This window comes from Salarias fasciatus, chromosome 11 (genome assembly GCF_902148845.1).
Source record: "Salarias fasciatus chromosome 11, fSalaFa1.1, whole genome shotgun sequence".
NCBI classification, from domain to species: Eukaryota; Metazoa; Chordata; class Actinopteri; order Blenniiformes; family Blenniidae; genus Salarias; species Salarias fasciatus.
This window is the reverse complement of record NC_043755.1, coordinates 32278653-32305424: the sequence shown is the minus strand read 5'-3', so window position 1 is coordinate 32305424 and position 26772 is coordinate 32278653. Positions and strand designations below refer to the sequence as shown.

General features: G+C 45.8%; 1 long non-coding RNA gene and 1 pseudogene across 1 annotated transcript; one reads left to right on the top strand and one right to left on the bottom strand.

The window, feature by feature from the left end:
* The window catches only part of LOC115396291 (chondroitin sulfate proteoglycan 5-like), a 56377-nt pseudogene that overhangs the window by 1793 nt on the left and 27812 nt on the right, over positions 1-26772 (top strand).
* Positions 5144-26288, bottom strand: LOC115396292 (uncharacterized). The gene is made up of 3 exons (XR_003932370.1): positions 26259-26288; positions 12445-12450; positions 5144-5230 (listed from the first exon to the last, which is right to left on the bottom strand). It is a non-coding gene; the product is annotated as an uncharacterized LOC115396292 (long non-coding RNA).

The window sequence follows — 26772 nt, the reverse complement described above, 5'->3', positions numbered from 1 at the left end:
GTGTTTTTGTCCTCTGTGTTGTGAATGCGTTACCGCCACACACACACCACTTCATCAGTCCACCTCACATTAACACAGATGCTCCAGGCGTTTTCTTCATCCTGAAGGTGACAGCTCACCACTACACACACACCACTACACACACTCCCTCCAGTTGTATCCCATACTGTCAGGGATGTGGCTGATTGGCTGATTTCTATTTCTTTTTTTTTTTTTTGAAGTGGCAGGTGCAGGTCCACCTGGAGAGGCGTTGAGAGAAAGTTGTGTTTTCAGTTGCTCAGCGCCATTTTCATGCAAACTGACACCAAAAGTGCTACGAAAGTTTTATGTTTTCACTTGTGGTTGTGATTTATTCCAAAGGTTGGTGGTTCAATCCCGCTGTTGCCGCTAATGGAATTTAGCCGTCAGAGTCTTTGTGTGTGAGCCTTCATTCAACATTTCTTAACTTTATGTATTCGTCATATTCTGAAAGTGCATTTTGTGCTTCCTATACCAGGATTCCTCTCTGCCAGTCTGAAGCAGTGACACTCGGTTAAACAGCTTTAATTCGGTGTTGCTTCTGGAGTTTTTCAGAGTCGGGTGTTTGTATTCGCTCTCCATGTCCATCCAAATGCCATCATGTGACCCAGACTAGCCTCATTTCAATGTTCCTCCATAGTTTCTTGGAAATGGGTGTTATTTCACCTCTTTTCTTGGTGACAGGTGGATTATTAGGAGCTGAACTACATTATTGGTTCACTGACTTTTACCCAGATGGCTGCAGCTCAAGGTTGCAGGTTTGACTCCCATCTCGCTGTATGTGTTGAAGTCTTCTTCTCCCATTGGAGGCTGAGCACCTCGCATCAGAACCGTTAATGTTACCATAAGGGGGTGAAAATGAGTCGGATTAGTTCAAATAAGGCGTGTTATTCCGAGGATTTTGCTCAGTTCATCACTGGCCTTAAAAGGACACTGCAGGGATTGAAGCCCAGGACGTCCAGGTGCCTGAAGCAACTGATCTACTGCCCGATGCACGGCGTTCACGAACAACTGCAGCGGACGTCTCTGAGACGGAGAGCGCTGTTCAGCATCAATCATACAGAATCACATGCAACATTCACCATGTTGAAGAATTGAGTTTAGACTGAGAGCATCAGAGAAAACCCATCAGACATTCACTCCACTGGGCGTGAATTCTAACACTGAATGACACTTCAGTGAAGAGGTGTTGCAGTTTGAACAGAGGTGGAAGAAGCGCCGAATGGTGAAGTCATTATCTGAGATTAAAAAGGAAAACTTTTCTTTTCTGTCCGTCACATTCGAAATGCTTCGAGCATCGTGCTCAAGATTAGAAAGTCTGATAAAAAGGTTTAAAACTCCAGAGGATGAGTTCAGGTTCTGTCAATCCGGTTTCTGAAAACATCTGAGGGCTTGGCAGCATCCTGCAGGACAGTGAGGCTGGTGTCAAATTACAGCCACCCTTCCCTTGTGGTGATCCTGATGTCTTTTTTAATGGGTGATGCATGTTTTTTGAAACACTTTGTAGTTTATGCGTGAACGGTGCGATACTAAAGTTATTATTCTTTAAAACTGGCCACTCTGAAGGAGGTAATTCTTAACAGCACAAAAGTTGAGAAGAGAAAAAAAACCTGCTTAAGGCAGAAAGAGAACGGAGGCCATCCAACATCTTTTCTTTCCTGCTTTGTCCGTCTCAGAGTCTCGGGGTGTGAGAACAATCCCATCTGACCATGAGCAGCCTGGAACGTTCTCCACACACACACACACACACACACACACACACACACACACACACACACACACACACGAACATTTTAGAGGCACTAATTAAAAAGACACCACAGTAAACCCTCGCAGGCTCAGGGAGAACATGCAAATTCATGCAAACAGAAATCTAGATTCTGACGTTTGACCTTCCTGCTACAAGGCAGTGTTGATCAACACAACCCCGACAAAACCGCTCCCAAAGTGGAACTTTTCGAAAACTCTCTGTCTCCGTGTAGACGGAGGAAAACTCTGAAAATATGTCATTACAAAAGCAAACTACAGCACCAACTAGTGGCTCTACCTGGTGACTGCGTCGTTTTCAGTTCTGCAGTTTCTGTTTTCGTAGCGTTGCCGTGTAAATGTGACACAAAAGTGAAGCGTTTTGTCCGTGTAAACGAGGTCTGAGATGAATGAGACGTGAATGATAAGCGGCGGCTGTGCTCTGTGGAGACGTGATCAGAATGAAGCAGGAAGAGCAGAGTGGGGGTTTAAAGAGGACTGTGAGCTCCGGCTTCCCTCCAGGAGCGTTTCTGTCGCCTCTCATCCCTGCTTCAGCGGCGGTTTGATGTCGGTTCAAACTCAGGTGAATCTATAACAAAAGGAGGCTGGCAGCCAGCGTGAAACAACCTTGGGCTTTGCCACACCCCCCCCCCCCCCCCCCCCTCCTCCCTCCCCCACCCATCCACACACACTCCCCGCTCCACCGGTGGAGTGTGGAGGCAGCAGCTTGCCCCACATCTGTGAAGGATGCTCAGACGACCAAGGCCAAATGCCCAGAATACTGTCACTTATTTCCTGTCGGCTTTTTCCTCCGGTGGCCATTGCAACCCCCCCCCCCCCCCCCTCTCCTCCCCCCTCTGTGTGCTTAATGCTGATGATCCACCGCTGCCGTCTCGCGCCTCCTCCCCTCCCCCATGGCGTGCGGATGGAGAAACGGTGGCCGCTCTTCCTCCTCTTCCTCGTCCTCCTCGCTCCTCTCCTGGCGTCTCCTCCTCGGCGGCCCGCTGACACATATCTGCTCGCTGACAGATTATCTTTGCTGTGCAGTGGGTTAATCTTTGAGCCAAATCCTCGCGCCATGACTCCACTCATCCAGTCCAGCCCTTGTTTTTCCGAGTTAAAACAGAAAATTCTGATCATGCGAGCGACGGTTGCAGAAACACGTTCTTTATCAGTTTGGTGAGTTGTGAGAAACGTCTTCACACTCCCCCCTCCTCCGTCAGAACTCGCAGCACGCGTGTCGTCGCCATAATGTGTTCACGCTTTGAAATCCATTAAGCTGGAAATGTTGGCTGGATTTGGGACCAAGCCGGCGCTTCTTGCCGAGCCTGGAGCTGCTCCACCCTCCGGCCATGAGCGAGTGCATGTGTGTCTCCGCTGGCGGCGGCTGTCGTCCATCATCCTGCGCTCTAATTTGTGGATGATATCATTATTGCGCTGGTGTTTTCATTATTTCTGTGTAATGATTTCAGATTTCTGCACAGTGTATTTGGTTTCCCGCAGATGACTCTTGGCTGTGAAAACATGAGGATGTCAAATGAAATCAGCGCGAGGCGATAACCTCGCCGCAGCATTTTACCTTTGAGCTGTGCCGCAAATGAGACATTTTACTGATGAGCTACACATCGTCCAGGTTCAGTCTGAAAAGCATCCAATTCTTCCATCTACTGCTTTCAGGAGACAGCGGAGGAAGCAGTGCTGGTGCCTTTTCTGGACGCTCGACTTGCGGAAGTCTGAGGGATTAATGTTGAGAACAGTTTCCTCTCGAGTCCAGTTTGAAGGCTTCCTGCGTCGGAACAATGACCCTCTGATATGAACACAAAACATCCCACAGTCCACTTGGCCGATTTGCACCTGTGAGCTGTGGTTTACCAGCATCTCAGTGGTTAAATTTTGTAACATTCAGGCTTTGATCTTCCTCTTTCACGCCTCAGAATGTGTTATTTCAGATCCTGGAATCTAATCACCAAACTGAAGGTTGTTCCCAAGCTTCCTGAACCTCGAACACAGGAAATCATTCGATGATTCCCACATAGAAGAAGGCACTAAACGTCTGAGTGGTCGTTTAAAACGCTACATGATGGCAGTGCAGGTCAATTCCTCCTCAACTACTGGCTGAACAATAAGAGAGTTTGGATGCAAAACCAGGCAGACAGAAAATAATCCTGGCTACAACAGCTAGAAATATAATAAAATACATCTAAATTGTACCTGTGATACGCCTTTAATGCAGCGCTGCTGTTGTTATTTCAGATAATTAGTATGTTTTGTGGCTTCAGACAAATTCTCAGTTTTATGTGACAGTCTGTGAGATCCTCGGACACTTTTGAAGAATTAATTATCTTTTTATTAGAAATTCTGTTGTCAGCCAACGAGAGCTGAGAAGGACTTCCAGCATATCAATTACACAAATTTTGCTCAGAGTCTCAGGGTCCAGTTCAGGAAGTCTGGGAAGGAAACACACTTTGAGTGTGTTCATGAGGTTTGCAGTCTTGGTCGCAGGACCCTTCACTGTTCTGTTTTTCAATTCAATGTTCAAATCACTATTGTGATCAGCTTATGCTTTGGATTGGCTTTATATGTTCTTGTTCTAACACCACAAAGACCCATTTAAATGTTTGAATTGGAGATGTTTGGTCCTCCTCATCAGTTCATGCTCCTCAGCTGTGCTCACGTCCTCGCTGTTGGGTTTAGATGAACCCGTCCCTCATCTGGCTCCGTCTCGGTCGACGCGCTGAAGCGGTGACTCAGCCTCTGCTGCAGGTTTAACTCACTCCACCTACACTAATTGTTCCCTGTTCCACACCTGTCCATTACCGCCCACAGGTGACCCTTCCAGCCTGCGGCGTTCGTCCACAGCGGCTCGCTCTGCTGTTTAGTGCTTATTTGTTCAGGTGGGAAACATGAAGTGAGCATATATCGCTTTTATAGCTCAAGATAGACTGAAACTGTCAATATACCTTCAGAAAAGCACGCCCAGGGAGAACATGCAAGCTCAACATTGAAGACATGTTTGGACCTTGATATTATGATCAGTCTTGATGCTCTGGAGACAAACATGGTTCTTATTGTCCGTCTGTTGAGCACATTGCATCTCGCCCGTTCACACTTCAACGGAGTCGGAGTGTTTTCCAAAAGTTCCTCGCGGCCGAGCTCAGACGTGGGATTGTGCCGGCGCTCGTCCTCTGTGTCATTGTTAGCATTAGCTTCCAGGTGTTTCTCTGCTGCCGCTCTGACTCGCAGGTGTGTGACGGTTTGCAGAGTCGTGTCCTTGGCTGTTGTTTTCCGGAAGTTTTTCGTTTAATGGCAGAGAAAGAAGGTCATGGAGAAAAAAAAACACTTGAGTTGGATGAGTAGTTGGACGGCCGGGCACGGTGACTCCTGATGATACTGCTGTGGTCTTTTAGCTGAGTCGTCATTGTTCCGAAACTCTGGATGCCCTTCAACAGTAATTTACATGTTTCTGCTTTTATTTTTTTTAAAGTGTGTGTGAGAGTGTTTGTGGTCTTTGCAAAACTGCACTTGCGGGGTCCAAAGCATCCACGCTGGTTTACATGCATCCAACGGTTACAATACACCTGGGGTGAAGGGGGGGATATGAAAAGCATCAAATCAAGAGGAAAGTAATGCAAAGACGGCTCTCTGCGAGTGTGTCTGCAGGAAGCTGGCAGGATTCATGTAGCAGCTCTTTAAGTGTCCGTGTTTCCCTCGTTTTTTTTGTTACCGTGTGTGTCGGCGCGGCTGCTTTATCGCCGTCTCCACGCTGTAAAGCCTGTATTTCTCCGTGGTTCGTAGGCGCCAGACTGCACGTGTGTCCTTGATGAAGCGAGTCATTGAGTTCACACTCGTGCACGCCGCTCCTCGTGTGGCGGCGCGCCGCTTCCCCCCTCATCCACCGCAGATTGTCATATTAGCATTCAGGCAGCCCATCAAACACACACACGCACACACACACACACACACACACACACACACCTGTCGTGGCAGCACACCAGCTTCAGCAGAGACGGGCATAATTAGACAGCTGGGTTGATTCGGTTGGTGCGATGCGGCTTTTTCTCTGTTTGCTTCACAGTTTATCGTCAAACTCACTGCTTAGAATAAACTTTGGAAGATTGTCTTTTCCTCGTCTCAGAGACGAGATGAAAATCATAAATTGAAAAGATGTTTTATGGCTTTAAACTCACAGAGATACTGACCGTCCACTTTTCAAGTATCATGCCTTCACAGGCAGCTCTGGCTCAGTCATTTTCTAATTGCAAGGTTGCAGGTTCAATACCCCATTAACCCTGCGGTGTTCATGGGAACTGGCAGCCTTCGCTGCTGGTGTGTGCACTTGACAGTTATCTTGTATTTCTGGGCCTAATAAGTAACGACAAAAGCCTCATAAGTAATAATTAATAATTAACTAATGCGACTGATACTAATCCTACTATTACTACTATTATTACCACGACTGCTACTACTGCTTTTATCACTGCTACTACTGCAACTGATATTCATGCTGCTACTCCTATTACCACCACCTCGACCGCTGCCGCTGCTGCTATTACAGGTTTATGGTCACGGTATTGAAATATGTGTGTCTGAAAGTGGAAAAAGATGAAAAGCGTGGTGACAGACGTGTTTGCAGGCTGGAGTTTTCATTGACTGCCGACGGAAAACCAGGTCAGAGAGCAGCAGATAAACAGGTTGTGTAAGCGTCAATGCATGGATGCACACATGCAGTATGCATGCGCTGCACAAACATTTTAAAATCAAGATGCAAAGAGAGGAGGGCAAATCTGGCGTGCGCAGGTGTGTGCACGCACGCTCGTGTGCACAGATAACTTCACATTGTTCAACATCACGAGCACTGCATCATTTGGTGTGTGTGTGTGTGTGTGTGTGTGTGTGTGTGTCTGTGTCTGTGTGTCTGTCCCTTCCTGTGTGTTTGACGTGCGTGTTTGATGCGGATCTCGCCGGGCTTCGCAGCACAGCATCCACTCTAGCGAGGCCGAGAACGTTTCCATGGCAACACATCCTTCCTCCATCCCACCACCTGTGGAGTCAGAAATGAAAGGATTAATGTGGAGGAAGAGGAAGGTGCGAGGAAGAGGAGCAGAGAACGGAGTGAGATAGAGAGAGAGAGAGAGAAGAGACGGGAGAAGGGCGTGAGATGGATATTCATGATGCAGAGCGACGCGAGGCGAGGCGAGGCGAGGCGAAGGCAGATGACAGACGAGCGCGAGCAGCTGCTGCCTGCAGACCCACACGGTTCGCCTTTATGTCGGTTATAAGGAGTAAGAACACTGAATCCTCAGGTCTTCCTCATTAGAGAGTGAGGAAGGACACGTGCACGCGTTTTTCCCCAGGTTCAGGTATTTTAAGCCAGAATCGTCGTGGTCGTGCGGCCATTTTTACATTAATCCCTCTCAAGTGCACAAAGCACAACTGAAACAAGACATTTTTATGGCTATACACTCAGGTCTGGTGCTGAGTTCAATACTGTGTGTGTGTGTGTGTGTGTGTGTGTGTGTGTGTGTGTTTCACTGACCCAGTTAACCCTTTAACCTCCAGGAGTTATTTGGCTCGGACAGGTTTAGCATTTACATAAATTTTTCCCAACTGCAGAACAGTCGAAACAAATCTTTTTATTATCTTGTTTTTTGTTTTTCTGCTGTAGTCAATAACACAGGAGGTTCTCACAGAGAATAATCTGCCAACTATCAGGCAATACATTTAATCTGACAGTCATTAACTCATAATTTACTAAAGTTTCTAAATGTCCTAAACTGAAGCCCGGTAGAGTTGATTATTTTTTAAAGGATTTGTCTTTATGTGTCGTCTACAACCTTTGCTAATCTTTTGGTTTTGCATGAAGTGAATTAGTTTTCATCACAAATTCATAGGCATTTGTTTCCAAGTAAAAAGGACATTGGGGTTTTTGTGCGTTTTCGTTTTCACAAAAGTTTTGCGTTTACACAGAAATGACAGAAACACTGAAAACGTCAGTTATGTGTGTTTGTCCACTAGTGGGTGCTGTTGTTGAAAGTTTACCCCCTCAGGAGTTGTTTCCAAAAAGTTTCCTCGTCAGTGGCTGTGAGCATCGTTGTCATGGAAACAGACGCCTCAAACGCAGCAGAAGTTTTACGCTCTCACTAAAAGGATGTCACGTAAGCGAAGCCTTATTTCCACCACTCATTTACTTCTGCAGCCATAAATATAAATATATGCGTAACCTGGAATGCTGCCATTTTGTTTATATATTTTTCATTTTACCTTGAAAATCCAGAAATATCAAGCATTTCGACAGCAGCAGGTTGAAATGTTTGGTCTCTGTCAGTCGAGGCTTGAGGAGCTCGTATGAGTCCAACTGCAAACCAACAGTCTGGTTCCACTGCCCACAGGGAGGCCCTCTCCCTCGACCCCCAGTCCTCTTCACTTCTGCAGCGCAGTCACTGAACGCCTGCGCTGCCTTTCCTGCATTAAGCTGAGGGAACATTTATTCATATAGCAGCTTTTCACATGACGGGTTAAAATAATGTATGTGTCGCATGAAAACAAATCGGCCTGATTTATTAAGATCCTGTTTGAAACATGCTCATTTGCTGCATTGTGTAAAAAGATTGTGAAAAACACCAGGAGCAGCATCACGACACAAACAGGAGTATTTACATGAGACTTTTTCTTGCGTTTGTTTTCTACTTTTTAGGCAGGAAGACGTCGTGTCCCTGCTTGTTTCCATTCTACATCACATGATACCATGAATCTGGATGTGTTCAAGGAGGAAATGATCAAATGTCTTAAAACGTTACAGCAAATAAATCAAACTGAAAAAAAAAATTAATAAAAACATTGTATGGATGATAATGTCACAACATAGTAGAGTATCTTCTTGTAAGGTTATTAAATAAAAGTCATGAGGGACCAGTTGAGGAAATGCCTCTTGAGAGACAAATCTCTGACGGCTGAACGGTTTTTAAAATCAACAGTTTCTAAGTTCACATGTTCAGATTGACGCTTGATCTGTTTTTCACATCGATCTGAAATCCTTCCAGACGTAATAAATCACAGCCTGTTTCACGTCAGTCTGGTAGTTTTAACCTGGATCATCTGGACATTAGTGCACGTGCACTAAATCAACCGTTTGTTTTCCTCAGTGCAGCCAGACAGTGGACGTGTGTGTGTGTGTGTGTGTGTGTGTGTGTGTGTGTGTGTGTGTGCGCGCACACACATGATGTTTGCCTGTATTTCCCGTGAGGACGAGCCTGCATGTTGCTCCTGCAGCAGCTCTTCATTGTGTCCAGGCGCTCTCCTTCTCCCTCCAGTCTGGGTCACTCGCCGGACCGACTGGCGTGCCCTGGCTGTCACAGCCAATCAGGGTGGTCTTTACACTCCGCCCTGGCCAATGGGAGCCCCCCAGGGCGGGGGGCGCTGTGGCGGCTTCCCCTCGCCAAACCGATCCCGCTGAAACAAAAGGAGAAGCTTGTGGGTCGGCGACTTGCCAACACAGGCCGGCAGCACTCGGCCTGGAGGGGCCGTCACCCCCAAACAATCAGTCTGACACACACACACACACACACACACACACACTCAGACACACACATGCACGCATGCATGCACATGTAGATGAGCCGCAGTGTCTTCTGGTGATGGCAGACTCTCTCATTACCGCCGTCCAACAGACGAGCTGGAAGGGGCACGCACGCATGCACGCACGCACGCACGCACACACACACACACACACACACTCTCAGTTCACAAACATAAACACACAAACATGAAGAGACTTCCGAGGTAACGGTGTTGATGTGTCTCTGCAGAGGGACCAACAGGAACAAAGCCTCCTGTATTCTGCTGGTTTTGTCCCCGTTCTGGCCTCAGCTGGACCGAGGTGGACCCAGACCGGGTCTGAAACCCCGTCCCGACTCGAACTCGTCCGCGAGCCTCTGCCAGCCGGGCCGCGCTCTGCCAGCTCTCTGGCTTTAATTGGGTGAAAAACACCGGTCATTTTTGGTTTAGGTCCAGCTAGTTTCCAAAAAAAACAAAAAAACAAAAACTGGGCGAGACTGATTTCTGTTAAAACCGAACATGATGCAAATGCTGAAGTTCAAACGCAGTTCAGTCTCCAGCAGCACTTCAGAGATGTGAGTCACCAAGAAAATATCAGTGAAAAACAACAGCCACCCTTTCAAGGCGGGGGTTTAAAGTTCGCTCCTGACTTTGAAAGGAAGAGAAACAGCAGCTCTCCTCCGGCGCTCGCTCTCATCGCCGGTTTGTTTGTTACCGAGCATCGCTGTGCTGTGTGAGTCTTTCAGTCCATTATTGAGAAAGGCCGGGTCGAGGTGCAGAAGTCTTAAAACTTTTGAGAAGTGGTGTGTGTGTGTGTGTGTGTGTGTGTTTTCTGTGACTGTCGTCTCTGTGTTTGTCCTGTGACCTGACCGTGCACGGCCTGTTCTCCCTTTGTCTTCTGAGGAACGATCCAAACTCCCACAAACCTCCGCGGAGACGGTGGCGGGACGAATGGAGCTGTAGTTCCTGCTGATCCACTTCAGGTGGAGGCAACAAAAAAAATATAGAATTAACTTGAAATTCTAAAGCCATCAAATGTGCTTTTATCTAGAAAAAAGACTGACCTCCAGTGAAGCCTGCAGTGATCGTTAGAGATTAATGACTGATATTTAAACACCGGACATCTGTATGTCGAGATGCACATCACAGCTCAGGCACGGCGTCAAGTAAAAACCTGATTAAAGTGGATGCAGATTAATGTTTTGTAATCCATCAGCCAGCAAATCCCAGCGAAACTCCGACGACACGTTACTTTGAGCCGCCGAGTCGGTGCCGTTTGGTCCGCTGTCGGTGATTGTTAGTGAATCAAAGTCGGACCAGACTGGAGATTCACAGCAAAACAAACACAAAAACTGACTAAAAAGCCTTTTATGTTCATCAAATAATGTATCGGTCCTCTGCATGAGCAGAAAGCTGAACTCAGATCAGCTGTCATGTTTCCATTTGTCCTTTATTTGACTCAACTCTGGATAGATTCGTTCATTCTGGGAATGCTGGGAAATTCTGATCCTGCAGGATCCACAGTCCTGAGTTTCCTTTTCCCAAACTCACCAGGCTGTTCAGAATGTATTGATCTCTGCGTGTTTCCCAGAGAAACTCCAGAACATCCGAACAGCGGGATGAAGCTGCAGAACTCAGCGTGTCGGTTTCGCCGCGGCGCTCCGAAACCAGCTGTCCGTCAGCCGGTTCCTCCTCGTTAATCCAATTAGGCTAACAAGGCGACGAAAGAGACACAACTCCACCTAATTGGAGCTGCTCACTGAGGATTCTGGCAGCAGACTGACACCGCCGCCGTCCCAAAACAGCAGACAGCCCCGTTCTGATCGTCTCCTCATGTCTGTAAACAACTGACAAGTTTCACTCTGGACTTCCTGATAGAAACGGTGGAGCGACGCACGACTTCTGCAGATCGTTACGACGAGGCTTCGTCACTCGATATGCTGATCGAACCAAATTCGACCAGATTGAAGGAAAATGCAGCATCGAAGTTTCTTCTCAAAACTTCAAATACATTTCTTTTTTTAACCAGACCCTCGATGGATGCAGATGAGTCACTTCAGTCGCCACACGCCGCTGGAACAGCGTCACAACTGACCTGACAGCACACACAAACAGCGAACACTTCAGGAAACACACCATCACTATTAACGTGCGTCAGCCGTCAGTGAAGGCAGGTGTTTACCGTAGCGCTCACCTGTGGATCTGACGCTCAGGGAAAAGAAATCTGCAGTGGAAACTGAAACCTTTGCTCCAAATAGAAAACAGCAGAAAAGGTCTGAATGTGCTGTGAATCACTGCATAGAGAACTTTTACCCTGATATGAGGAAAATGAGTTGGAAGCCGAATAAAGCTCATTTTCTGTTTAGAAAGTGTTGAAGATTTTCATACATTGAGAGGTTGTGTTAGATCTTTTCATTTTTAATACACAGAATGAGAACTCTACTTAAATCCAGATAATAGAACGTGTAGGGTTTCTCTCAGGGGCGACTGGTGGATTTTTTTTCTCAGCTCCTGTATTTTCTGCAATTTTTGAGAAAAACGCTGGTGTTGGATTTAAAGCAGCTGAATGTTTTCATCAGAAACTTTAAGGTTAATTTTAATTGTACTTCATGAAACCAGTAAAAATGTTGAATATTTCTTCATTCGTGAGCTGAAAACTTTTGAGCTGCAGAACTTCGGATGACTTTTTTTATTTAAATTGCGCTCTTGAAATGTCTGCAGGTCGCATGGTAAAGTTGCAGATGTTTTCACCGGGGCATCCAACACACAATCCAATACCGCAGCCATAAATAAGCATGGCCTCTGAGCAGGAGCTCTGCAGTGGAACATAAACTGGCTGAGGAGGGCTGAGATTTAGGGCAGCAGACTCTAAATGGACTGTATCCATCAGAGACTTTTACATTTTTATGTACTCCTAAAAAACCTGGTTGGAATTCAGTGCTGAGTAGGTAAAGAGGTTTTATTTGCTGACTGAAAACTTTTTAGCTTCTCAACCTCTGACCGGCTGATTAAAGGATTTAATCTTTTTTCTATAAATGCACATCGTGCTTTGCATGCCAAAGATCCAGATGTTTGCAGTGTGGACGTTCAGCACATAATCAAGCAATAATTCTCAAAGCTAGGAACGTTTCACTTGGCTGAGGGAAGTGTGAGACTGAAGGTTTGTTTGATCACATGACCTCTGGCTCAGCCTGCAGCCACTTCACTTGTTTTCACTTCTTTTTACTGCAAATCTGTGGAAGTTGCCGTACGATGTTTCTTCAGAGTATTCTCATTAAAATGTAATCCTGAGTGTAGAGACTGTTTATTTCTTTATAGTGGACTGAAAAAACTAAACGTGGCTTAGCATGCATTTTCCTACGAGCTGCATGGGAAGATCACAGATGTTTGCACTGAAGCATTTGACACAGTGTAGCTGCCATAAATTAACATTTCCTAGGAGCGGTCTGCTGTAACGTCGTCTGGCTGAGATTTAAAGTGACTCTTTGCTCTGTTTTGACAGTATCTTAAAACTATCGGCTGAAATCCACGGCGGATAAAGAAGTGAAAGATTTGTCCATGAAAAGTTTTGGATCTGTAATCGATCTGAAGAAGCACGTTGCCACAGTTTCAGTTTGCAGGTTTCCTGGTGAAGCTGCGGATGTTTTCACTGGTTCAGCACCAGAGTATAGCGGCCATCAATAAGCCTTCCACCTGGAAACCAGCAGTACTGTCCGGTAATGTAACCTGCCGGAGGCAGCGTGAGGCTTCAGGTGAGGGAATCATCCTTTTCTGTGCTCCATGCTGAGAGCATTTCTCAAACCCTGGATGAAATCCAGAGCCAGCAATGCTCAGTTCTTTACATGGATTATTTTCCTGTGAAAACTGAAAGCTTTGGCAGCGTTTTGGATCTTGTTCAAACCACGACGCTGCTCAGAGCCGCTGAAAACGGAACTGGCTGGAAGTTTTCGAAAACACCGACTCCATCGTCATGGAAACGGAGGGAGATTGTTGTGAGATTTAAGTTGAGCCACTACCGAGTGGATGGAACGTTTCTGTGTTTTCTTTGCGGATCCTGACGGACGCTCAGAGCAGAGGAACCCAGCTGGAGTCTGACGGACCGTGACAGTAACGCCACTCGCTTTCCTCCAGCGTCTCTCTTCGCTCGCATCCTCAACTTCCACCCTTCACTCCTTCTCTCGTTCTCTTTTTGTCCGTCAGGATGTGTCACTTCTCTCGTCCCCCCCAATTCCCGTCATTATCTTGCATTGCGCGGCGGCCATTACTGTCTGTTTTCCAGACGGCTCGGTTTGTAAGGGTGAAGCTTGTTGCAGCGGCGGCGCTGAGAGGAGGAGGAAGAGGAGGAGGAAGATCAGCTCTCTGACAGCTCCTCCCCGGAGATTGTGGACAAGCTGCCGTTTAATGACTGTGTTTCCATCAAGTGTGTGTGGTCGGCGAGCAGCACAAGACAGAAAATGAAACTGATTTCAATGAGACGCGGCTATTAAATCAGAAATTCCTGGTGAGCAGTCAGAGTGTAAAGTACGTGTGTGTATTCATGGTATTTGTGTGTGTGTGTGTGTGTGTGTGTTAGAGAAAGCGAATGGGATTGGCATATTATCTCCTGGCTGCTCAGCTGATGTGTTAACCAGCAGTGGATCCTGCTGCAGGGATTAACCCCGCCGTGACCCCGCCGCTCGCCAGGAAACTACACCGTCAATAAACCCGGTCCGTCCACCTGTCAGACGCCTCGCTGACGGCGGCGACAGGCGCACGGCCGACGCACGTGCCTGCCGTTATTTTGGTGCGGTGCGCCGTTTCCCCGCAGGGTCCTGCTCGCCGGCGTTTCCAGTCCCGGCTCCTCGGCCCTGTTTGTCGGCAGCTGTGCCGAGTTTCGCCATCCCAGCAGCGACAGTTTTTAATGCGGTTCAGGTTTATAGATATGAACGACAACATTGCCTGGCGCTTTTTACAGAACAATACCCAGCAAAGGCGAACAACTGCATTTTGACATGAAGAAATCGGGCTTGGTTTAGCTTTAGAAGGTCGTCAAAAAGACAGAAACTTAAACCACTTTCTGCAGACAGGCTGCGTTTAAACTCATTGTCTTTGAGTTTTTGTTTCAGTTTATCGTTCACACGAAAACATACAGAAAATCCCCAAAAAATAACCATGGGACTGAAGTAACGTGTCAGTAAAATAGATTCAGTCCTATTTATGTAAACAGGACATTCTCGCTTCATAAACTGGTCGATATATCACACAGGCATTCATGGATTATAGCGCAACCTTAATGACCAGAAGAGCTGTTTTAGTGACTTTCCCATAAGTCAAGTAGTTCTGGAGCCATAAAGAACATTTAACCATTAAAATGAGGCGAATGCAGCTCAGGAAGTTTCATGCTTGGTTTCGATGAACAAACGAAAACTAGATCTTATGATGTATTCATGAAGTTTTACCTACAGTTAAGAATAGTGAACATTTTATTACAGTGAACCTATTTTTGTACCTGATTTCAACAGTTTTGTTCCTCTTTTCAACATTTTTCTTTTCACAGTTTTGAAATTTTAGCAGTTTTGTTTGCTTTTTTCTTTCCATATTTCATTTTCTTGTGTTACAAATTGGAGACATTTCTGGGTTTTTAAGCTGTTCTATCATTTTGCTTCTCCATTTGTTGGGGTTTTGCTGTTTCTTCCAATTTTACCTGAATTTTTATGAATCCCTTTTGAACCAAGAGTAACGAATCGTATAATAATATAAAAACAAGTTAAATGTTTATTCACGTATCAAGTTGTGAAGGCTTCATGGAGCCGCTACAGAGGGACTAAAGAGCCACATGTGGCTCCAGAGCCGCGTGTTGAACACCCCTGGTCCAGACAGTCAAATTTGGAGGATTTTCAAGGTAGAATTGATCCAGAAGTATCGGATTTCAGTGTTTCATTGTGAGAAATGACATTTAAAGGTAATTTATAGCAGTATTTTCCCCTCTGGGGATGAACTGCTCATTCCAGAAGGCTTTCAGGAAGTTCCCTGTGAGGAGCTAAATCCAGATCGGCGACATTAAAATCGCTGAAAAAGCCTGAGTGAGCAGTTCAGACGTTCCAGCTGTTTTTCCTCTTTGTTTCAAAGTGAAAGAACCGATCAGACTGTGGCCTGGTGAACGTGTGAGGGAGTACCGGACGTCACGCACCGCGGAGGTTTGAGTTAAAAACAAGTCCCGGCTCGTAAATGGAGACGGGCTGAGTGTGGAGGAGACATTTAGAGATTAAAATCTGGGAGCTTAGCGTCGGTCAGCGGAGATCCCGGCAGATCTGCTCGCATATGGCATCCTGAGGAGGCTGTTATCCAAAGCTCCTTACGGCAGCAGCAGCGCACCGCAGGGGGACGACGCTGGGAATTGAACCCCCGACCTCTGTGACAGGAACGTGTGAGGGTCTGGAACAGGCCACATAAATGTGCTGATCTTTTTTTTTTTTTTTTTAATATGAGTGCAGATGTTGTGTGACGTTATCAAGGACTGAATATTAAAGTGTCAGCCGGGTCGCTTTTTAATGCCTATCGTCCAAAAAACTACCTGTATCCACGCATAAATGTGTTTTATTTGGTTTTATACATTATAAGAGTTATAATGATCATTTATTGATGATTAAGTAAAGTCAAAATGGTTCTTTATTAGATGTGACTTTTTTTTTTATAAGAAATGGTTTATGTCACTTTCAGCCTCATCCTATGTATTAATGTGAATTAAACAACACTAACAGGTTTGTGGAAGCTTTTTAAGACATCTCACGGCAATTTTAGGCTATATAGAGATTATTTTTCCAACTACAAGTTGTAAAATATACATTATTTTCATTTTAACAATTCCCATCAGAATATTATTATTACACATAAAAACATTGAGTTGAAGTTAAAGGGTTAATGTTTATTCAAGTCCTCAGTCCACGTGACAAAACCAGCAGTCACTTTAACAACCAGCTTTACTGTCTCCGGTGAAGAAAATCAGTCTTTTATTAGCATTGTTAAGCTGGGAGTATCTGTTTATTGGCAGATTTTACAGTGAACTGAAAACTGTGAAGATAAAAGTGTAGCTCTACGGCGGCGTGCTTCAGATCGTTAAGTTACTTTTGTCTGTTTGATTTTCTCAACAAGGACAAATGAAATATAATGAAGCTGGAGCACGGCTGTGATTGGCTGATCGTGGTTCACTTCAGTTTAGTTTATTTGAGCAGTATGTTGAATAATCAAGCAACAAATTAACAAAATAAAAAATAAAGACATGACATAAACAAGGCTCAAAAGGAGCAAGCCAGAAGTAGATACTTATTAGAGCTCACCCCTGTTTCCACTTTCACATTCATAGCTGCATTGTCGGCTATTTACATGTCAAGTTTTTTAAAAGGAAAGAAAAAAATGCTTTTCAATTAATTTTAGCAAGAACAGGTGAATTTTGATGCATTTCTTTGACTGATTAAAATCAGTTCATTAAAACAATCCTTTCAAATGTAAAATCGTTTTCCAAATAATGTAATTTCATGGAAATACTTGTTTTTTATTTGTTTGTTTTTTGCAAGTTTTGTGCAATTTACTTATCAAAAATAAGCATACTGGGTGTGATAGTTGCTATATTTATTTATTTGAGTAAACATTTCTGCCACACTCACATTCATGATTATAATGAATGTTTTATTACATTGCTGGTATTAAGACATTTGGAATGGCCAAAATTATTACTTTATTCTTCCAGGAAACTAAAGTAAAGACCCAGTTCTGATGATAAAAGTTAATAATTACTTATATTAGTGTTGTATTGTCTGTTGGTACCTTTAGACGCGTTCCTAACAATTACAATATCATGAAAAAAATACATTTGATTAATCAACCTTTATTCCTTTTGTCCTTCATACATTCGATGAAACATTGAAAATCAAAAGCATCGCATGTCAGAAAATGATCAGCTTGACAAATTTTTTCTGGGTTAAGCTCAACTTTTTATTTTCTGTTCTTCTGTCGCAGAATGGCACAGAAGTTGCTTTCTGGCAAAGTGCTTTGAACATCCCAACAGAACGATAATTGCAAAGTGCACTGACGCCGCAGAGGTCAAAGCGCACCATATTAATGTAGTTGATTAATCATTTTTAAATGTGCAAGTGTTGGATTTTGGCCTCTGCAATGTTCTCATTTAGTGTCCAGCAGCAGGACTGAGCCAAGAAGATCAAAACACTCAATAATCCAGTCAAGCAACGGAAAAATGTCTCAGTGATCAGTTCCAGCATCACCGTCATCTGAAGGCAGAAGCTCGGTTTCTGTTTCACTGAACTTCAGTTTATTTCATTAAACCTGAATTAATTCAACAGTCGAAGCTCAGCAGACCACAGTCCACACTCAGTCCCTCACAGGGTAAACCCCACAGGGAGAACATGCGAACTCAACACAGGAAGGTGGGCATTCGAACCCAGGGCCTTCTTCTCTATGAGGCAGGAGCGTGAACCACTGCACCAGCATGAGGTCTGTATGAGAAGAAATGCATTTCATTGTTTAAAAAAGTTCCTGATGATGGTAGAAAATACTGTTATCACAATAAAATGCACTCCAGTTCGGAATGGGGTGAATCAGACAAATGGAGGGATGAATGAATGAGCGGATGGGTGGATGCATTGATGGACGGATGGATGGATGAATGAATGAATGATGGACAGACAGACGGATGGATGGATGTGTGAATGAATGAATGGATGGATGGTGAATGGGTGGTTGGATGAATGTGTGAATCAGTTCAGTGGATCATTTCATTAATGGTTCAATGAATGGATGGATGGATGACGCATGAATAAATGGGCAGTTGAATGTTGGATGGATGAATGGATGGATGGGTAAATAAGTGAATGAATATGTGAATGAATGGATGGATGGATGGCTGAATGGGTGGGTGAATCGATTAATGTATTCACTGATGTGTAACTGAATAGAGGGATTATTGGATGGATGAACAGACAGATGTCTGGATGGGCGAATAAAGGAACAAGTGGATGGATTGTTGGATAAATGGATGGATGAATGAGCAGATGGATGGATGAATGAGCAGATGGATGGAGGGATGGATGGAAGCCAAAGCTCTTCCTGTTTGTTTTACGTCAGATCAGACAGTTCGTTCAGAAAGACGGTTGTTACTTGTGTCTGTTGAAAAACTCACTTGATATTCCAGACTTTGTCTTGTCTACCTCTCTTTAAGATCCCCCCCCCCCCCCCCCCCCCCCCTCGCCTCCACCCCTCACCCCCCACAGGACCCCCCCAAACCTGTAATCCATAATCCCAGCTCTCCATTCAAGTACATTAGTGAATTATTCCTTTAATCCAGAGAGGGCAGCGGCCGGAAAGCAGCTTTTTCCATGACTCAACGAGCCGCTCCTCGGATGAAGTAATCGACCGGTGGATCAGTATCCAGCCAATCACGTCTCGCTTTAATTTGTTTCGCCCGACCAGACGCCTCGAGCCCACTTTGTTCGTCCTGTGATGCCAAAACAGTTTAGCGTGAAGTCGCCGTGCGGCGGCGGCGGCGGACCGCCGGGTTTTTGGAAAGAGTGAAGTGGACAATCAACCGTGTATTTCTAAGTTTGTGTTGACAGTCGAGCAGCAGCCTGCGGCTCTTCTCCTCCGCCCGGTTTTCCTTCTGCGTTTCTTTCTGCTGCTCCTGTGATCTGATTTTCGGCCGTGTTTCGGCTCGCAGGCTCTTGTCGAGATGTTCAACCACTTTGTCCCCGGTCGGTTTATTTTCAACTCCTCCGTGGTTGAATATTTCATAGTAATGGTTGGGATTTCACGGCGGGTTGTGTAGGATCAGCGTTTCTCGTCTCCTGCTGGATGCTCGGCGCTACATTTTCTGCATCTTTCTTCCAGAACGGTGGGCTTGAAGAGGCAAATAAAGAGAATCTCAGTGAGGTGAAAGAGACCAGCGCACAGTTAGTTATTGTACTTTCAGTGCTGATATGACTCAAAGCATGAAAGCTTCCTGAAAAGAAGAATGTGGCTCAAAAACGAGCGCTTTATCAGACATGATGCGTATATTCATACATTCAGGACGTGTTCACTGACGACTTTTTGAAATGAAAACATTGTTATTGTCCTGCTACTGAGCATGTGTTTCTGCACAACTAATTACTTCAGCTGTGATGCCCATGAGCAGGAGCAGTGTTTTCAAAAAGTTGCATTTTCAGTTGTCGTGTAAACAGACACCCAAAATGCAACAAAAAATTTGATTTCCACTTTAAAACGTTGTCGTCTAAACAGGGCCTCACTTTGCCTCATGCTTCTAACGCATAACGGTATTTGTTGATGCTTATAGTCGTTTTCTGTATGTTTTCTATATCAGGATGGAATTGTGAACATGAAGGTAACGCAAAAATGTGCTGAGAGATCCGAATAACAAATCCCTGAATTATGAAACCCCCGAAGACAGCAACAGTTTAGAAGTTTCCCTGGCTGTCGGACGGCCGGGTCGTCTGAGGCCGCGGTGTGAAATCACTCGGCCTCGATCACGTCTGAAACAAATGTGGTTTTGGTTTGAAACTAATCTGTCGCGGCGGCCTTCCCTGGATTAATCCATTAAGATGTTCTGCAGTGTGATCGTCAGAAATCCACACGGGAGAAGGTGGAATCGCATCCAGCCCGGATCATACAGGGACAGGGTTCAGTTCATGGAGAAATGTTTGCTATCGGGTCTCAGTAGTCGTAACACGACAAATTAATGTATCATATAAACACAGAAATCATTCAGATTATTAGCTATTACTGAGGAATATTTCACACCTACGATTTGTCTTTTGAATCCTTCAGTATTCAGAAAACTATGGATATTATTTCTGCTCAATAAATATTGGATGGCGCTTCAGAGGTATTCAGGCCATTAATTTCTCAGCCGGTATTGTTGATTTAAATGTTCGGAGTCAGAATCACATCTTATTAGAGCATAATTCAAAGCCACACTTTTCAAACACCTGCCGTCAGCAGCCTGCAGCTGAAATAACACACCCATTTGAACACTGAGGTTTTTTTGCCTAAAACAAAACAGACAGATCGATATAAATGGTGTACTTTTCTTCAGGAGTTAAATCGTTTGCGCCTCATTAAAGTCACTGCAGCTCTCTCCTCAGGCTGATTCCGTCGTTTCCTCCTGATGGGAGGAAGTATTTGTAGAGTTTCTGTTTCCATCTAGTCAAAGTGTCACAGTCCTCCCTGAGGGTGGATGAAACGTTTGCAGTCGTTTCACCTTCCAGGCTTCGATCAGACACAGAAAACTGGCTTTATTAACACATTTCAGCCAAATCTGAGGTCAGATGTACCACTAAATACGGTACTGAACCCAGAAGGAGGTACATTTTTCTTAAATTCAAGAGCAGTGAGTTATTTTTCCAGGTACTTCTGCTTCATGCATGTCAGATAGCTGTTGATGTAGGTGTGTGTGAGTGTGAGTGTGTGATTGTTACTCTGGTTGGACTTCATGTGTTTAGATTCTTCAACCTGTGACTCAAACTTGTGTCAAGTGGGAACAGAAGATCAATGAATGGATGAACATTGAATTACAACTGAGGAAATGAAACAGTGATGCAATATTACCCTGGAAGCATGTAGTGGAGTATTTGTCTCTGTTACCTCACTGGAGAAGACTGGTTTGAACCATTCACTCGTTCATATGAATGGGTGAATGTGACACACACCAGTGGAGATGGGTGTCATGGAAATGTTTCCATTGGGACAAAGTCTGGGTTCAGGAGACTTTTACACTTGAACCAGGAGACGCCGGGGCGTCAAACTGCCAACCGTGTGATGGAGGAGGCCTGTTCTTCCCGCTGAGCCACAGTCTCTCACACTGACAGGTGGTTGGATTGATTGGTTTGTGACGGACTTGGTGTTTCTTGGTTTCGCCCTGAGTGATGAGCTGGCTATAGAGGAGTGGAGGGAGTCCCAGGACTAAAGGGTTTTCCGTCTGTGTTTGCAGGTAATGCTGTTGGGACCAACGCCACCGAGCTGGACGGCGCAGCCAATGCCACCGCCCTGCTGAATGAGGACGAAGGTCCGGGCAAGGTCAGCGAAGCCATCACTGCCGTAACCGGGATGAGCCCCTCCACCACGTCCGACCCCATCGGCACCGTGACCCCGCGGGCGGGCCGCATCCCCCGCGCCGGCGAGGAGGAGGAGCAGAGCAGCGGCATGTTCGGCGAGGCGGCGGTTCCCACGGTGGAGGACCTGAGCGTTTCGGTCCCGCCGCAGCTCAGCCCCGATTCGGCGGAGACGGACCACCTGCTGCCCAGCGACCCGCGCCAGGAGGCCACGGAGGGCGAGGAAGAGGAGGAGGAGGAGCGCCTGCCGCACACCGACCCGCCGTGGATCCACGCCAAGGACACGGCCGTGTTTGACCTGGACCGGCTGTTCACCACCACCGCCGCCGCCGCCGCCCAGCCCTCCAACCCAACCAACCCCTCCAACCCCGACGTCCTCCACGTGGACTTCTTCGACCCCTCGTCTCGTGGACGCAACCTCGACCTGGCCCCGCCCTCTCCTTCCTCTCTGGCCCACGAGCTGCAGGGCGGCGACGCCACCTCCTGGGCCATGCCCGAGAACTACGACTACCTGACGCCCTACGAGGACGGCGTGTCCCCCACCGCCGACGAGTACGCCTACAGCACCACGACCGACGCCTACGAGACGGACGAAGACCTCCCGCCCGGCCGCCGGCTCCCCGGCCCGCTCCAGGCCCCGGGTCCCGGGGTCCGGCCCCTTCGTCCCGGGCGCCGCCCTCCCCGGCGTGGGGGCCCCGGCTCCGAACGTCCCCGTGGCGGCTCCTCCGGCGCTCCTGCCCAACGGGTGCCGTGTGGGTTTCCAGGATGATCAACGGAGCTGCCGCTCGCCCTGCGACATGCAGCCCAACTACTGCTTCAACGGCGGACAGTGCTACCTGATGGACGGCAACGAGCTCTACTGCAGGTACGCCGCAAACACACCCAGCTGGAAATGACCCGAAGGCAGTCGCTTTGATGTCTCTGAAGAGCAACTAAAGTCTCAACAACTCCAGACGAATCCAGGTTAAATGTTACAGAAGTCGTTCTTCATGTATTTCAGACATACAGCACTCTGATTGATTGATTGATTGACTTCAGAAACCAATAATATCAAAAAGGAAGGACATATTAACCACAGATGTCCGTCAGTTTCTTTGATCATGAGTTTTAAATATCGGTCGATAGAGCACAACCAAACTTATTTTAAACCCAATTCTTCACACCAAGTAAGTGAAACATAAGGCCTGTGGGCCAAAACCGGCCAACAAGAGGCTCTAATCTGGCCCGCTAAACCACCAAGTCATAGTAAAAATTTCAAGAAAAAAACATGGAGTTTTCCAAAAACATTTCTCTGTATTTTGCACCAGAAGGTTCATTAAAATTGGCCTTTATGTTGAGATTTTCATAAATATTGTAATTTCCAATATAACTGTTTGGTTTTGTGTAAATGTAGATATTTTCATCACGTCTACTCTGTGTCACAGCAAAGAAAAACCTTCAAGTTTACATTCGAGCTTAATGTGGCGTTATTTTACCGGTCCGGCCCCACCCAGGGTGAAACTGGACTTTGTGTGGTTATGCAATGCTATAACTAAACACTGATCGCATGGCTCACGTAACGTGTTGGTAAATTTTCTAAGTGACTGTGGGAAGTGAAAACTGAACACTGCAAGGAAAAGGCTTAATTCAAAATCCGAGCATTGCAGCTGCATGAAGCTTCATTGGAGACACACACGTTCATCTCTAATCAACAGTGAATAAATTCTGCCGCAGCCATTGTTGCTTCTTCACTGTAATCAGACACCAAAAATCTGTGACTTGATAAAGTGAACAGAGCTTTGTGGAAAATGCAGATTTACTGCTGTGCCTCTCCGGCTGGAGACACATGGAAAACATCAGCGCAGAAATAAATAGAACCAGAGTGTTATAAGAACGTTTTATGAGGAGAACTTCTCAGATCTGCCAGGCTGCTGGAAGGTTTTAGTCGAGCGACTTGTACACAAACACACGTCCCTGTGTGCAAATGCGAGTACAGAGAAACCGAACCCAGAGGTTTTCACCTCATGCTCTCTTCTTCACCACTTTCAGCATGCCTCCCGCTGCAGTGATGACTTCCCTCAATATATAATCCAATAGGCTTGATATGTGGTGATGAATCTGGGTGGAGGTCAGAAGTCAAACGGATTAAGAGAATCATTTATGGAAATATGGTGTAAGCCACAGAGTGGTGTCGGCTCAGAGCGAGTCGTCCGCCCATGGATCTGAAAGTCTGCAATCGGTGTGCATCTGCGGATCAAAAACGTCCCAATTTGCGAGCTGCGCTGGAGTTGAGGCCATCAGTGTGTGGGCCGATGTCGGGATTAGCAGCGATGCAGGGGAGGGGCGGCGTGTGTGTGCTTTGTATGATTGCATTTCAAATTTCCAATACTGTATCAACACTGTCAGACCGATGCTGGATGTCTTATTTGAGGAACATAAACAGAGGAGCTCTATTCAGAATGTGCATATAGATCAGCCTCTCTCTGCATTTACACTGAAGCTTGATTGATGTCAAAGTAGTTTACTGGTAAATGTTGGTGTTATGGAGGACGGTGTTTGAAAACCAGGGTAGAATCCTAAAATGAAATTCAAAATACCTTGAAAAAAGACACTTCCGATGTGAGAAGTCAGTAAAAATGTGAAAATTATTACCAAAAAAAAATGCATTTTGTAGTATAGAATTGAGTAGTTTTCAATCCAAAAATGTACTAAAGATTGTTCCATAGTTCAGGTTGTGATCTGAGGCTCTCTGAATAGAAAAATAAATATTATTATGAGTAATGGAGGAAGAGAAAGAGGCACGTCTGTCGGAAGAAAATCAAACGATTGATTATTGCTCGGGATGATGGGAAATGGAGACAGTTACTCACTGAGAAAAATGGCAGCGGCAAAAAAAATACATCAGTTTAATGACCAGTACGACGAGCTCAGCGTCGCACTGGAAGCTGATTTTACTCCCGTTAATCAGGAAGTGAGCGACCGGACCAATCAGCATGAAGAAACTTCCCATTACCGAGCAGCTGCTCTGCTCAACATGCAGATTTATGCGACTGCAGCCGGTCGGCGGACATGTTGGAGCGCACCGCTCTCCCGGCGATTCACGCTCGCCACAGCAGAAGCAAACTGCCGGCGAGCCAGGAGAGCACGGGGTCGGGGATTTGGACCTCGGCGGGTTTCGGCGGACCTCGGCGTCACGTTTCCGCCGGCCGCTCGCCATCAGCTGATGATGGCTTTAATCCAATGTTGTGGACGTGGCCTCGATCCTCTGTGGCCTTTGACCCGCTCCACGTGAAAATACTGCAGCGCGGCTTGGATTTCAGTCCAAATAGATGTTTTATGATTTTTACTTGGAAATCGCTCTTTGAATTTGTAGCAATCCATGAAATCTTAAAAGATGTGTTTCTTATCTCATCTTTTCTAAAAACTGTTGGTGTGCAGAGGTCAGGGGTCGTTTCAGGTGAGACCGGATGATTTTAGAGCAGCCTGCCCGACAATTGTTCAGTAAAGCGCAGAACATGTCAGACGTGGTTTACTGGTTTCAAGTCTTTTTAGGTTTATCTTTGAAAGTCACTGATCAGATTAAAAATTAATGTCTTGTGCGACTCCAAACCTTCAGAGCCGTCTGGCTGCTCGACACTCATGAATCTTTCAAAAGATTGTCCAGATGACTTTCAAGGGACTCTCAAAATAACATTTAAACACATGAAATATAATTTGTTCTGAACTTTCTTTGCTCCCTGCCGTCAATGACGCACATTATCTGCAAGGTTTGCATTAAAAAGAACTTTAGAACGAGAGGAAATGTAAGTTTAACGGGTCATTTCTACCATCAGAAAGTCGATCTCTGTCCCATTTCACATATTAAACCTACATTTGTTAATAATTTCCAATCAGTCCAGTGTTTTCTGAAAAGACTGAAAATGGATGAACGTCGGTCTTCTAGTCTGCACGTGAATCCAGCCACACATTTGACCCTCCACCTTCAGTTTCCGTGAACAAACTGCTTCTCAGTAATCGACTGAAGGAAAACTGATTATATAACTGGTTTTTCTCCATTTTAAATGCTACTATATTTGACCTCAACTCAGAATCTTTTTTTCTTTCCAGACATGTTGAGAGCCTGAACTCACTAACGGGTTAATTTGGCCATTTCTTCCCATGAATGTTAATTTTGCAGCCATTTCATTTCCAGACTGACCAAAAGGCTGTTAGATTTAAGGCGTTAAATTGGGCACACACCCTGCAGAAAGGAGTGTTATTTTATGTTCAGTTGGTCTGAGCTCAAACTGAGGTTTAGAGGAATTCAGCGAGAGTTTAAAACCTGTTTTCTTCCACCGAGATGAATTTTAAAACTGCGAAAAATGTGAAACCAAAGATAAATATAAATGAATGAAGAAATGATGAATCCCAGCTAAGAAGCCCGACAGGAGTCAGAAACTGAGTGCTGTGAGGATGTGAAGTCATGCACCATCAGCCGGGAAACAGACATAACCGCGGCTGTTGCATCGAATCAACAGATTAAAAGTATTACTGATTGGAAGGAAATGTGGAGCGCGCTCGCACGGCGATGCTGGGGAGGAAAAAAAAAAAAAAAGAAGAGTCGTGCTAAGCGGGACGGCGTGATCCAGATATTTAGGGCAGAATTTCGGGCTTCAGTCAGCAGATCGTAGCGCCGATGAGCCTCCTGAGCGTGAGTCAGGCGAGCGAGCGCCGCAGAGATGCTGAGAGGCTTCACTGCTGGGCAGCAGCGCAATGTGGGTCAATGGAGCGCCGGCACACACACACACCAGCGCCAACGTGCTCCTCTGAATGCACGAGTGTGTGTCTGATTACACATGTGACTGCCTTTTCATGCGAAGCTGTGACTTTCTGTGTGTGTGTGTGTGTGTGTGTGTGTGTGTGCGTCTGAAGCTGCTCCATACATCAGGCCAATTGAATTAGAGTGGGATGAGCGCCGGCCGGGCCCTTCGGCCCTCGGCAGTAAAACACGTGACCTTTGAAGTGCTGTTTACTGACCTGCGACCGGCCCGTCGTTCCTCTTCAGGACGGCCAGAAATACCAACCTGCTCGGCTGCGACGGCGCTCGCCTCGCTCGCTGTTCCTCCGCTTTGTTACAATCCTCAGAATTATTCACATTCATATGTTTTTAATGAACTTAAAATCATGTGTGACACATCTTATTAACTGCAGATATTTGGAACTTCTTTTTTAAACTGACATGAAAGAGAGTCACCGTGACAGTTTTCATATAAAATCTATTAAAAATGCTTTTTTTTTCCACTTCCTGTGTGGTTCCAGGCAGGTGGTTAGTGGACACAGTTAATACAGTAGCATTAAAGAAGTTACTACATGAAGGATGTGATTTCCACTTCAGATCAGT